A 12,391-nucleotide genomic window follows, 5' to 3' on the forward strand; every position below is an offset into this window, starting at 1 on the left:
AAATTCAGCATTAAGATTCATAATGATTTGAGAAGGCAGTATTGGGCATTGTATCTTCTTTAATGCATGAATATTACCTTTGACTTTAATATATATTTATATCAGTAAAACCTGTATTTATGATTTACCTTTTAAAAAATGAAAGACATTTTCTGCTTTGCTGAGAAGATCAATGGCACCATTTAAACCTTCTCTAGGCAACCATATAATATTTCCCCACAAGGTATCAGATAAAAATGTTAGATGCAATAAAACTAGCTTTTCATAATATACTTTAAAAACTGGTCCTGAAATACCCTAAGGAGATGATGTGCACTTATAAATGAAAATATTTGTAGCAGCTGAAGCATTGTCCTTGGTTAATTTTCTCTGCAGTGTTTAATCCTGAGAAAGTTAATTTATTCATTCCACAAGCACTTCTTAAGAGCCTCGCTGCTGTGGGTAGTCATTGTGGGAGAGAAGGAAGGGGCAGATGACACCGTGTGCAGGCTGCCAGGGTGTAGGCAGCATCACAGAAGCATTTTGAACAGGAGAATGAATTCGTTAAAATAAATCAGGGTGCTAAAAAAGGAAATTACATGGTTCCAGATCCTGAAAACTGAGTAGACTAGTCTTCAGAAACACATGAAATTATATTGCATTTTCCTTGGTGGAATCATGTATGAAAACCTAAGCAGAACTTATTATTCCTCCAGGACAATAGAATCTGTGATACCATTCTCCTTTTATTTTGCACCCAGAGTAAGGAAAAACATCTCATGCTTGGTGAAAACAAGTTTTTGACATACTGTTAACAGAAAATAATGAGCTTGACTGGTATTTGTTGATTATTGGGTAAATAATCGTTATATGCTTCAGCAAGAGGCTGCTGGTGTCTACACTTTGTAGAACCATTTTAAAATTCATCCAGGGATGTGTTAACACATTTGCGCAAAAAAAAAAAAAGATTTTATCAAGGCAGTGCATTGGTCATATCAGAGCATAGTTTGACTATTGGATTCTAATCATATAGCTATTTATACTGACTAGAAAGCAGGATTGTCTTGATGTTGGTTAATTCCTTTGACAATTTGCCTCACTCATATATTTTGCTCATATAATGCTGTCCAAATTACAGTAGATATCTAATAAATATTCTTAAAATTATTAAATATATAAACATATTTATAAACACTTCCCTCATTACTTCTGCTCTTTTTTATGAGACTACGTACTATGAAAAAGATATTTGATATTTCTTACTCAAAATACTCATAAGTCTCTGACCAGTAATAGTCAATTAGATATTTAGTCTGAATAAAACAGCTGATGAACCATGTGTAGAAATTTCCCAAGGTGGTAGGTATGAAAGAGAAGACTCTTTTTAGTAAATTTTAGGTTAAGATATTAAGAATTATTGAAACCTCCCCTTTCACTGGAATCAACTAGGGGGAACATGTTAACCTGCAGTGTGAGCTTTTCTTTTGGATGTTTCTTCAATGTTACTAACCTTGACATTGATGATTGCTCCTCATGGCTCCAGCCAAGGTGCTACAGCAGAGCAGAGGAAGCCTTTTCGCTGTCTCTGGAAATGTAACATTGGGAATTTGTCATAATCACCAGTCCTTAATGAGCAACAAAGCAATGCAATGTAATCAATAAAAAAAAAAAAAGAAGCATCTGAGACGTCTTCAAAAAGTTCATGGAAATGTATCACCTTTGAATTTCATTTTCTGTGACTTTTTGAAATATCCTTGTGGATAGATTGGTATTTGAAACTATTCACTCGGCAAATGAATCAAGGAGCCTGCAAAGAAATTTCTGGAATCTAATAGCTTTATAGAAGGTTTTTGTTTGTTTGTTTGCATTTCCATTATTTAAAAAGCTAAAGTCTTTGGTACTAATTATGTACCAGATTGCATCCTGAGCCCCTACCATAGATGAGCTCATTTAACTCCCTGTAATCCTGAGTGTATGTATGATCCTCATTCCATGAATGAGTGAACTGAGGCTGCCATTTGACAATCAACCCAGATCTGTCCCTTGCGCCTTTCATATAAACCATCATACACTACATTTTCTTCCAGTCAATTTTTTGGGGCACTGTTTTTCTTAGTTGTTTTTTTTTCAAGAAAATTATATATAAGTGTATTTTACTATATAAAGTAAAAAAGAGCATACTTTTTCCTATTAATATGTTTTCAAATACTGAAATATTGAAGCTGTAGTATATTTGTTTATTTTACATAGCCAGAATAATTTTATTCCTCAGGGTGGAATGTAACAAATAAATTGTGAAGCTTTAAAATAAGTGAATTCATATAGCATTTTCTGTGCTATCACAAAGTACAAAATGCTATTGTTGAAATGTATAATTTGTATAAGAAAATTACCCAGATAGCCGTATCCTACAAAGATATTTTTAGTAAAGTAATGGCCAAAAATTTAAACAGCCAAGCTAAGTAAACAAGCAGAAAAAAGTTATGAATAGTGAAAAAAATACCAATTCGAAGTGAAAGACAATAAACCAATGCAGAAAAACCACTAGATGTACTAACAATTACACAAATGAATATTAAAGTCCTGTGGTAACAAAGAGGTTCATACCCAATAGGATGCTTCCAGAACTTACAGTAAGAAAGTAACATGAAGCCCATCAATATGATAAGAGAACCATGAGTTGTTTCTCAAGAAACTTTATTCCAGGACAAGGTGACCAACAACAGAGAAGGGACTCACAGGCAATGTTTTGTGGAGGATGACTTTTTTTTTTTCAGGTAGAATTTGGGAATGAATCAAATAGTCAAAGAGGACGTACAGAAAGAGCAGACATTAGCCAAAAATCAATGGAAGCAAATACATTTGGAAAGCATAGAGTGTTCTCATTAGCACCAGGAGAGAAAAGGATGGAAAGGTTTATAAATACTGTCAGTCTGTGCCATGTGAACTAGCGAATTATTATCCTTCTTGTGGATTACCAGGCAAAAATGTTTTTCAGTGCAATTAAAAACAACGGAAGGGGAGTTTAAGTGGCAAGCGGGGGATCATTTTTTTCCGTATTCAATAGAAAGCTACTAGTTGCATTTTGCGTAAAGGATGACTCTCAGATTATTTAGTTTAGGGCTCTGTGTGAGTGTAGTTTGTGTGTGACAGCATGCTGAGAGACCATCACTATGGAAGATAAGATCCTCTCCCCAAAATAAAGACCCAGTGTGGGTGCTGATTGCAGACATAAAGAAGATGAGACAATGAGCAATGTTTCTGAGCTCAAGTTCACATGCAAAGAATAGTAGGTAGGAGGAATGAAAGCAGAAAAAAGACCCTAAGGAGCTTCCAAAGTTTGAATTGGAGCATCGGAAAATACAGAAAGGAAGGGCAGCCGAGAGTCCTGTGGCGAAAAGGCCCTTTTCCATCTTACTGTTTGTTGTTTGAAGCTGTGTTGGACAGAGCTGATGGTAAATGAATGAGAATGTGAATAAAAAATGTAGAGATACGTGTGGCTCGTACACGCTAAATCCATGTGAGTAGATTGGGCAAGTAGATTGTAGGCCATGTGGATGTGAAGCTGGGCAGGGGAAGTAAGGCTGTGAGTGACAATAACAAGAAAGATGACAAGAGGAGGATGAAGCAGAGAGCTCATGGCAACACGTGCAGGTAGGGTTTGCAATGAGGAACAGAATTGACAAGGTGGAAAGAAAGGTTTCTAAAAATACCAAAGAGCAAAGGCAAAATAATAGAAAACAAATCAGACATTTAAATTCTCAGAAAAGTTATCTGTATAAAAGTATAAATTCATATTTTGTAAAATTTAAAAGTGTATAAGGAGAAAATAGTAGTCATCTTTAGTACACATGCAGGGGTTACGATTAGCTCTTTTTTTTTTTAATAAAGATGTATTTATTTTTATTGGAAAGTCAGATACACAGAGAGGAGCAGAGACAGAAAAGAAGATATTCTGTCTGCTGATTCACTCCCCAAAGTGGCCACAGCAGTTGGAACTGAACTTATCCAAAGTGGCCTTTTCCTGGTCTCCTATGTGGGTGCAGAGTCCCAAGGTTTTGGGCTGTCCTCGACTGCCTTTCCAGGCCACAAGCAGGGAGCTGGATGGGAAGTGGGGCCACCGGGATTAGAAGCATTGCCCTTATGGGATCCCAGGCGTACAAGGCAAGGACATTAGCCACTAGGCTACCATGCCAGGCTCATGGCTAATTCTTAAATCATCTGAGTTATTTACTTTTTTTAAATTAATGTATTTTAAATTAAATTGTTTTTACTAGAAGGATACTTTTATAAATTCTGCCTTTTGGATATTCGGAGGCATCTTTCACAGCTTCTTGCCATGATTACAGGATTGGTTCTGGATTTTTTTTTTTTTTGTCATTATCCTGCATCAAAATTGTTTGTACATTATTCTTACATGGTAGTTAAAATTAATTCCAATGGATATATCCTAAGAAAATCACTGTATTTTATATTGTTAGATTCTTGGCCAGGTAAAATTCAGTGGTTTCGAAATGCATCTTGGATTTCCTTCAAGGAGGAGTAGCAGCTGAGCTTATCTAGCACCTGCTGAGTGCCAATATCTGCGACAAGCACTTCAATTATCACAGTAACTCCAATGTCTGTTCTGTTCTATCTTCATTACAGAGGAAGTGACGGAGACACAGAGGGTTCCAGACATTATGGGATGAGTTGCAAATCTTTGCCTCTAACCTCATCAGGTTATAGGGAGAGAAATAAGATCTGGAGGAGGGAGTCAATAAGGATATGAAAATAGAGGCAAACAGTGGCTAAGTCCAGAACTCAAAGAAAACAGAGATGCAGGGTGGGAGGCAGGAAATCAGTGACTTCAGAGAGCTTTTGCTGCTTATTAACGTGGAGAATTCAAGCCAAATGGAGGGCAGATAGAGAGGGCATAGTATATATGAAAGCAGAAAAAACACATTTATAGAACAATATCCAAATGGATTTGGATGTGATAAGCAAAATGTATCTTTCATCAACAAGAGCAAGAGGAAAGAGAGTAAGATTTTTCAAACGGAAAACAAATATTGAGTACCTCTGCAGAGAATGGGTATTAAGGGGATAAGCGTAGATCTGAGAGATGAGCTTTTCAAAGTTTAATACAGAGTTGAATAGCTGGGGATCTTAATAAAAGACAGATCTGAAATCAGTAGGTCTGAAGTGAGGCTGGAGATGATGTTTGTGAGAATGTTTATGCTGATGGTCCCAGGAACTTAGTTTGATGAGTGAGCAGTTGGAAAGCAAACATCCAGATGAGAGAAAATACATGTGATCAGCTCAATTATTATGGGCAAGAATGATATAAGTCCTTTTTGTGAAACGATATGGGGTAATAATAAATTTCTTGGGACATAAGAGAGAACTGTTCTGTTTTATTTGTGGGCTTTTTCAATTACAGCCAGGTGTTTTATGATAGAACCACCAAACATCTCTAATTAGCTACGGACTTCTTATACTGACCAGTGCACTGTGCTTACTATGCTACTGAATGAATTCATGTACATCAGGATTAGGGAATGTGATTCCATATAACCCTGTGCTAATTCTTTGACTCCCTCTGGGTACTGAATTATGATCTCTTCCTCTTTTTAACCTGTTCTCTGCCCGGGTGTTCATCATAGTCCTTGCCTGCTGAGCTCTGGCCTTTATCTCTTCATATGCATCACATGATTTTGTGGAGAGTTCAGGCCTCCTCATCTTGTCCTCTTTTATGAACATTCTACCCAAACCTTTGGTTGTTGCCTACAGTCAGCAGAGGCATAAATGATGGTCTATAGATTTTTCCACTTCAAAGTTGTTTCTCTTTGCTGGACAGTTTTGGTAGCTGCCAGCCACCTGCCTGCCTGTGAAAGATTCGTCATAGCTGTGCACAGCAAGATGGAAGTGTTTGCGGACAACAAGTTTGCAGGAGAGCTGAGTGGTTCTAGTGAGACTTGACAGGCTCTGTCAAGGAATATGTTGTCTTTTTTGGCTCTGCTGGTAGCTATGACAGTCTTCTTTTTTAGCTGCAGGAGCCCTCCTATCACACAGTGAAACTGTAAAATAGAGAAGTTGGATATGCCAATTTACCATTAAAGAAGAATAGCTTACATGTATATGAAACATCTGAGGTATTTTGTTCTTTATTCTCTGTTTAAAGAGCCAGTTGTCTCACTGTACCATGCCATGACCTGATCTCAAGACTGTGTCATGTCATTTTTGGTGCTCTATACTTAAACAACCTAGTTGACATATACAATGTCTTTAGAAACTTGAAAATAAAACTTTCCAGTGAAATATAAAGTATCATATGAATAGATATCAATCAAATTGGTAACCATATTTCTTCGAGAACAGTTAGAAAACATCCTTGAGAAGAGAGCTAAGTCATCAGTACCTTGGCACTTCCTGTCTTGTCTACACAGAAATGCCCTGAATCCTTCTGCCAAGTTGAGGCTAAGTAAATGAGTGTCATGCATGAGTGTGGGTGGGTGGGTGTGTCTGGTTTTTCTTTAAAGAACAGAGAATCTTTGCACCGTCAAGAAAAAATCAGTAAAATTTCTGGAATTTGCATTTCACTTTCACTGTTCTTTCAATAGTCAGAGGTCTACCTAGTACAGTTTCATTCCTAGTTTTCATAACACAAATTCCTCTCTCTTAAGAAAAGTCTCAAGGAAAAAAAAATCTCTGTTCTTGTGAATTCCATTGATGTGCCTCATGTGGTTTGCATTAACCTTTCTTCAGATCCTGTCCTAGTGTTAATGACTATGGATTATGGCCATTTAAAGAAGCCGAGTGTACATTGACCTACATCTGCTAAAACAAGGCTACTCCATCTAACACTTTACAAAAAAGATTTTTCTTTTTTCACAAAATGCAGATACTTAAGAAAGGATGTTTCTTTTTTGGAAATATGTTTCATGCTCAGGATGTTGATTGTATGTCATTTGGTATTTTTTGTCACATGGGTCTAAGAAACCACTTATTAGTTCGATTTGGAGCCTAGCTGTGAAAGAATTTGTGACATTCTTAAATCTTAAAAGATAAACTCCCTGCACTTTCAATGGTGAGGTCATGAATCACTAAAATTGTTGCTTTTCCAAGATTATATTGATACTTGAGGAAGTATGAGATCTAAAAATTAATTAAGCTTTAAATCATATAAAAATCCATGATCCTGAGTTAAGTCACTCAACTGTCAGCATGCTGCTGTACTATTCCTCTAAAAGAAAGTACATACTCCAAGGGATAAGAGAATTGATAAATGTAACATAAGGCTTAATACATTTACTTTTAGCTCTGCTCCCTATGTTACAAACACTCACAAGCATATACACACAGCCACCTAGGGTGTAGATTTTGGACTATAAAATTGTTGAAATAATGTAACATTAAGAAATAGCATTTAGACTTTATTGAGGGCAAGGTTTGTGAACCACATTTCACATCATTCAAGGAACTTTCTCAAATGTGGTGCCCTAGAGTTCTCAACAATCTCTACATGTGGAGGGCAGACCTCGTTATATTTATTCCAGATGAAAACGTGTGAACAATGCAAATGATCTCTGCACTGTCTGCGAGGAAACAGTAACCCTGATGTTCTATCTTTGCTCTGACTCCAGAGATTTTACCATCTATTACAGTAAAACCCAAACAACTAAATGAGTATTTTTTTTAAATCTAGAATGCTTAAATTATATATTGAGTTGGTTGCTAAAACAAAGACCCTGTCCAAGGTAGCAGTGATCTTCATAAATAGATTTTCCCAGCATCTCAAGGCCTTTGGGTTCTTGGGTTAGTGTTGTATGGAGGCTAAGTAATAATTAGTAAAAACTACATAGTGTTTCCTGGCTCTGTATTTAAGGGGGTGTATAATGGAAGTGTAGTGGAGGCTGATAGGTTCAGATGTGTAGACACAGTGCAGTATGCCTCTCTGCATCCAGACCAAAGACGGACTCCCAGTGAAACTGTTGAATATATCCTGATAATAGGAAGCTGAACTCTGACATTGTCCAAGACTATAGTGTCAGGAAACACTTCAGTAGCAGAATGATGAACTATTGACTGTTTCTGAAGGACTGCCCAACAGAGGGGAAATCAGTAGTGAGTGAGAAGGGATTTGGGGAGGGCGACAGGAAACCCCAGAGTCTATGAAACTGTTTAATAAAATAATACTAAAAAAAGAGGGGGCATGGGAATCAGGTCCTCTGAGATTATCCTTGGTACAAACCTGTCCCTGAGTCCTCTTGCCCACTCTCTTCCATGTTCTCATTGGCATGTCAGGATTATCAAATGCTTTCATTTTGTCTTATTGTCCCAAACACCTGTTGATTGACACAAACCTAACATTCTCTTCATTGTGTTGGCTTTCTTCTACTCCAGGGATTCTCCATGATCTCACTGGTCAATTAATATGGTCGCTCTTAGCTGCACATCACCATTAAAATTTAAATGAATAAAACTTAAAAAAAGAGTGTTCACTTCTCTAAGTATACTGGCCACATGCTATGTGCTTGAGTTATGTTTTTCAGATTGCTATACAGAACATACATGTCCATAACCACCAATGTCCTGGGGAAGTGTTGCTGCGCAGTTCAGTCAATTTCACACATGGCTTTCAGAGCCCACACTCTGTCCATCTCCCTTCCCACTCTAAGCACACAACTCTACAGGCTCCTTCTCTCTGCCTTGTTAACATTGTCACATTTATAATTACAATGATAATACTCCTTATTTGTTTAGTTCATACTGTGTTACAAGTAAATAAATGTCCTCACTCGGTCATCAAAGAATGAAACAAAAAGTCAAAAGTTGAAAGTTTATTTTTTATCTCCATTTCACAGATGAAGGCAATTGGGCTTAATAAGGTTAAGTATGGAGAATAAGATAAAAAAAACTAAGTTTATTTTTGCCGAAAAAAAAAAATCCATGATTATAGGAGGCCTTTAAAGTATGTGTTGCTCTGAAAATCAAGACTTGATTATTCTTTTTTTTCGCCACAAAGTAAGCTTATTTTTAATTCCATTTTCAATGAATTTTTGAATGTCAGTTTCTCAAAAACAAATGACTGATAATTGGTGGAGCTTCAGATAAAACCCAGACTTGTCTGGCTCTGAAGTTGAATCATTTCCCCTGCAATAGAGGACTTCTTGTTCAGAGGTCATTTTGTGGGGAAAATGCCTGTAGATATTTTTGATTGTCACAACTAGGACAAGAACTGCTAACATTTAGTGGATGGAGATCAGGGGTGCTGCTAAAAACCCTGTCATGATCAGCCCCCTACAACAAAGAATGCTGTCATTTATTCTTTCCTGTATCTTCCATTAAGAATTTAAACTCTGACAAAGTGAGAACTTTGTCTACTACTATTTCCACAGAGCCTTGCAAACTATTTAGTTTAGAGTAGGCATATAGCATGTTTCTGGGTGAGTTAAGCATATTAATTATTTTTAAATTAAAAATAAAACAGCCTCATGGTGAAAAAATCAAATCAAACTAAGGGGCCAAATTAAAATGAAAATTCCCCTCCCCTCCTTTTCATCCCTTATCTGACATCCAGTGAAGTCCATTTTCAAAACTGCCAAATTACATGTATATAAATTTCTTAACTTTGGGAAGTGTCTATAGAAATCCCACAATAAAAAATAGGAAATTTGGCTAACTGATAGCTTCTCCTTTCCCCCATGTGTTACTTATGTTATTTTTGTATTGTCAAGGTTTGCATTGTTTGTAATCTCTTCTATAACTGTAATTATCTGCATTTGTCTATGCTGACTCCGAAAATATGTAACTCCCTATTTAAAAAAAATATTTTAACTAACTGGCTGAGAAATTCAATCTACTAGACTGTACTCAACTCGATTTTCAAGTGAAGAGTGTCAAAATCCAATGCTTTTAAAGTCTTTTTTTAATTGATACATAGGGTGGGTGATTAATCTAGTGATTAAGGTATAGACACTTGCATCCCACTTTAGAGTGCTGGGTCCCATACCTGTTTTAGGCTCTTAATTCCAATGTCAAATACCCTGATTAACTTGAGCTTCAGTGGGAAGGTAGTTGTAGGCATTAAAGAAATGAAGCAGCAAGTGAAGTAGCTTTCTCTCTGTGTCTCTTCCTCTCTCTCACTGTGTGTGTGTGTGTGTGTGTGTGTGTGTCTGTGTGTGTTTCTTGCTCCCTTCTCCATCTTTCAAACGCCTTTTTAAAACATGCACTTACAAAGTGTGCACATATATGGAATACCCTATATGATGTCTCTATGTATGTACATATGAACACTTGTACACATGGCATTCCACTTGCAGGCACTAACTTATTTTTTTTTAAAGATTTATTTATTTTTATTGGAAAGGCAGGTTTACAGAGAGAAGGATAGACAGAAAGATTTTCCATCTCCTGGTTCATCCTCTAAATCGAGCCAATCTGAAGCCAGGAGCTTTTTCTGGATCTTCCGTGCAGGTGTTGGGTCCCAAGGACTTGAGTCATCTTCCACTTCCAACCCAAATTATAAGTAAGGAATGGGATGGGAAGTGAAGCATCTAGGATAGGAACCAGCGTTCATATAGGATCCTGGCACTTGCAAGGGGATGTGAGGTGGTGCCCACATGGGATGCCAGTGCTACAAGATAGAGGATTAGCCAATTGAGCCATTGGACTGACTCCTATGGACATTTTTTTCTTCAGACATTTATAATCACTTATTGTAGAGAAAATCCTCTCTTTTATCTTTTAAAAAATATTTACACAGTTCATTGTTGTTATCTGTAGCCATCTTAATGTGCACTAGAATGCCAGAGCATCTTTCTCCTAACTGTAACTTAGGACATGTTGTTGGACTTTGGCACTACCCTCTGTTTGCTCTACTCTTCCCAATCGTCCACTGACCCTTGTATCCCCTGCCTCGGGTACCTATGATTCTATCCCCAGCAGGTATGACAATAACTATTTCAGATGGCTCCTAAAGACCGGAAGAATTTCATCCTCTCTTCCTTTGGTCCAAGTGAGCCTTTGATTGATCTTTTTAACAGCTTAATAGTATTCTATTGTGTATGTGCATCGTGTCTTTGGAAAAACAGATTTATAAAGAGAAGGAGAGATAAAGAGAGAAAAATCTTCTGTCCACTGATTCAGTCCCCAGAGCTGGGCAATGGATGGCCCCTATTCATGGGTTTTCTTCTCCTGCCTCTTTTTTTCCTTTTTAACCCTAATTAGTGGACAAAGATAAAATAGACTAGGAATGTAACTGATTTATTATCAGTGAAATGTGATTTTAGGTTTGGCATAATTTATATAACATGTATGATTCTTGGTAAAAATTAAAATTGGAGCATTTGCATTGAAAATGTATATAACTTTGGGCTACTAATTAGTCACCATCAACTATTATTACTATCTGCATTCAGTTAACTGAAAGTTCTTGCTTCCCAGAGTGAGATTGGAACATGAGACATTCATGTATAAATGAAAGTAATAGGGCTGACACTGTAACATCCACATGGGCACCAGTTTGCATCCTGGCTGCTCTTATTCCAATGCGGCTCTTTGTTGATATGCCTGAGAAAGAAATGAAGGGTGGATGACTGACTCATTGGGTCCCTGCACTGACAAGGGATACCTGGAGAAACAACTGGATCCCGGCTTGTGACCAGCTTAGCTTCAGTTGTTGCGGCCGTTTGAGAAGTGAATCAGTGGGTGGAAGAACTTTCTCTCTCTTCTCTCTGTAAATCTGTCTTCCAAATAAATAGATAGATCTTAAAAAAAACAGATAAGCAAATATAAAACCAACAGGAAAGCCATATAACTAAACATGTTAAGAGGAAATGAAATACAGAAAGGGAGGTTTAATGATGGGGTGCTCGTAATTCTTAGTTTGGGTATTGGTAAAATGATCATACAAGAACAAAGTATGTATACATGTATATGCATTTCTAGATATACATGTTGTACTTCAATCAAATGTTTAGAAACAAAAAAAAAGTTGGGGTGGGGGCAGAGGCTTTTACATTAAACGTATAGGTGCCTTGTCTGTGGATGATGAAAGGGATATTTTCCCTAAATTGCTTAAATGCAGCATGTTTATTGTTCGCCTTTATTCTTAAAGAATAAACTGAGGCTACATCAAAGTGCAAAATGAATCAATGTGAATTATTCCAAGCAATGCACATGCAACTTGATATATGAGAGTTACGTATTCTTACTCCAAAGCTTATAGTTATTACATACTAAGGGTAAGTATTTACAGAGGTAAAAGTCACCAGCCCTAGTAAATGTTCATGCATTTGTTGAGGTGATGTAATTCAAATTTAAGGCCTTATCTGAAGGAATGTAAGTAAAATGTGCTTTTTTTTTTTAATGGCCACAGCTAACAGTAAAGGAAATGAAACCATAAACAACTGTATTCAAACATTGGAGA

General features: G+C 36.9%; 1 protein-coding gene across 38 annotated transcripts in view; it reads left to right on the plus strand.

Moving 5' to 3' along the window:
- The window catches only part of MAP2 (microtubule associated protein 2), a 195,994-nt gene that overhangs the window by 68,663 nt on the left and 114,940 nt on the right, over nt 1–12,391 (plus strand). The gene's annotated exons all lie outside the window — the stretch shown is intronic.

This window comes from Ochotona curzoniae, unplaced genomic scaffold (genome assembly GCF_017591425.1).
Source record: "Ochotona curzoniae isolate NIBS_2020 unplaced genomic scaffold, NIBS_Ocur_1.0 contig_4148, whole genome shotgun sequence".
Taxonomy (NCBI): Eukaryota; Metazoa; Chordata; class Mammalia; order Lagomorpha; family Ochotonidae; genus Ochotona; species Ochotona curzoniae.